We start from the raw sequence: 2,500 nt of genomic DNA, 5'->3' as shown, positions 1-2,500 counted from the left end.
GTGTGTGTGTGTGTGTGTGTGTGTGTGTGTGTGTGTGTGTGTGTGTGTGTGTGTGTGTGTGTGTGTAATCCAGCGGTGCTGTTTACTGATCTTATCTGACTCACACCTCAGAGATGATCAGTGTTTTTCATGCTGACGAATTTATTTATAATTTTGCTGAAGCATTTAAATAGACACACCTGCATGTGTATTGTGTACACACAAAGACACACACACACACACATACACACACACCCACACGTGTTTATTTATGCACGTCAGTCATTAGACAAAGAGCAAAACAGGAATGTTTACACAGCTTTCCTGCTGTCTCAGAGAAACAAATGAACTTTAGTAAAGTTTTTAATCAGCGTTTTCACCTTAAAGGAAACTCTTTTTGGACTCATCATGTATTTCCTTGTATTTTGTTATTATTTAAAAAATAATTTAGCTTTTATTATTAATATTTTTTATTTGTTTCTTTCTAAAATTATTTTATTTGTATGCATTTTTCCCCAAAAGAAATCTGTGGATATTGTAAAGGATTTGTTTGTGAAACTGTGAAAAATGTATTAAACTAAACTGAAAAGACGAACTGACGAAGTGATTTGAATCTTTTAACGAATATTAACAGATTTTTGTTCAGCTTTGTGTTTTTTTTAAAGTTTATTCACTTTTTACTTTTATTCTTTTTGGTTTTTAAGAAAAAATATATTTTATTATTTCATTTAATTAATTTTTATTATTTTTTATTATTTTGGTTTTTAAAGAAAAGGTTTATTTTATCATTTCATTTAATAAATTTTTATTATTTTGGTTTTTTTAAAAGGTTTATTTTATTTTTAAATTTTATTTAATTTTATTATTTTTTTATTATTTTTTTATTATTTTATTGTTTGAGAAAAAGTTTATTTTATTTTTTCATTTTATTAATATTTATTATTATTTTCTTTTGCAGAAAAAGTTTATTTTATTTTTCTATTTTATTATTTCTCATTATTTTTGTTTTTATCTTTCTGCAGAAAAAGTTTTTTTTCTCATTTTTTATTTTTACAGAAAAATTTTATTTTATTTTATTATTTCTCATTTTTTTTGTGTTTTTTTTCCTAAAAAAGTTTATTTTAATTTGATCATTTTACTTCATTTAATCATTATTTATTTATTTTTTTTTTTTAGAAAAAGGTTATTTTCTTTTTTCTTTTTTTATTTCTTTTTATTTTTGGGGGTGGGGGGAGGGGGGCTGGTTCCAGAAAAAGTTAACTTTATATTTTTATTTTATTTCATTTAAATATTTTTTTATTATTTATTTATTTATTTTATTAGATTTTTTTATTAGTAAAAGTTTATTTTATTTTTTCATTTTTTAATTTCTTCTTATTTTTGGGGGGGATTTTTCCAGAAAAAGTTTACTTTATATTTTAATTTTATTTAATTTAAATATTTTTTTTTTTATTCATTTATTATTTTTTTTTAGAAAACGTTTATTTTATTTTTCATTTAATTTAATTTTGCACAGCAGACTTGTTTAAAAACAAAAATGTGTCAGAAGAAAAAATGCCACTGAGATCTGCTGACTCTGCATCTGTGTTCACTCTCTATTTTACAGGATCTCACATTAACAGAAGCAAATGAGCGACGACGCAGCTCAGTATAATCTATATCTGGATCTTACAATGGAGTACATAATTACTCAAGTATAAACAGTGTCAGCAACAAACACACACACACACATGTATGCACTGCCTGAAATTGGTCAGAAATCCACAAACTATTATGCTTTACAGTTTTTTTTTACAATTGTTTTGCCACCAATGAGGTCAATTTTAAAACTCTGGACACAAAACACTAAACAAGAATCTTCAAAACTTCATAATCCTTTTATCATACAAAGACTACAGGAACATAACATGAGTTCAGATTTATTCCAGCATATGTTTTACACAGCAGATGCCCTTCCAGCCACAACCCAGTACTGGGAAACACCCATACACACTCATACACTACAGCCAATTCAGTTCATCAATTCCCCTATAGCGCATGTGTTTGGACTGTGGGGGAAACCGGAGCACCCAGAGGAAACCCACGCCAACACAGGGAGAACATGCAAACTCCACACAGAAACGCCAACTGACCCAGCTGGGAATTTGTTTGTTTAAACACATGTGAAACACAATTGTGAGGTGTGTATTTCAGATGATGTGACTCCTGAAACTGATGCCTGCCCTTCACTTTTGTGCTGGAGTCCATGCAGGAGACTCAAAATACTGTGTATCTGCATGATCTGTTGTATTGATTCCTGCCCTTCAGTCTGATTTCTGCTGCAGCCTGTGTGTGTGTGTGTGTGTGTGTGTGTGTGTTTTCTGAGCCTGAGGTCAGGGTGTTTAATGCTTTCTCTTGGGTTCAGGTGACTCTGTTGATACTTGCTCTGGGTTATAATGAGCTCAGATCAGCGGGATTATCTACAGTATCAGAGGATCATGTTGTGTTTACTGATGGAGGGTGGAGCGGTCAGGTGTTTGTG

The sequence above is a fragment of the Danio rerio genome, chromosome 14, assembly GCF_049306965.1.
Source record: "Danio rerio strain Tuebingen ecotype United States chromosome 14, GRCz12tu, whole genome shotgun sequence".
NCBI lineage: Eukaryota > Metazoa > Chordata > Actinopteri > Cypriniformes > Danionidae > Danio > Danio rerio.
The sequence above is the reverse complement of the archived record's forward strand: the minus strand, read 5'-3'. Positions refer to the sequence as shown.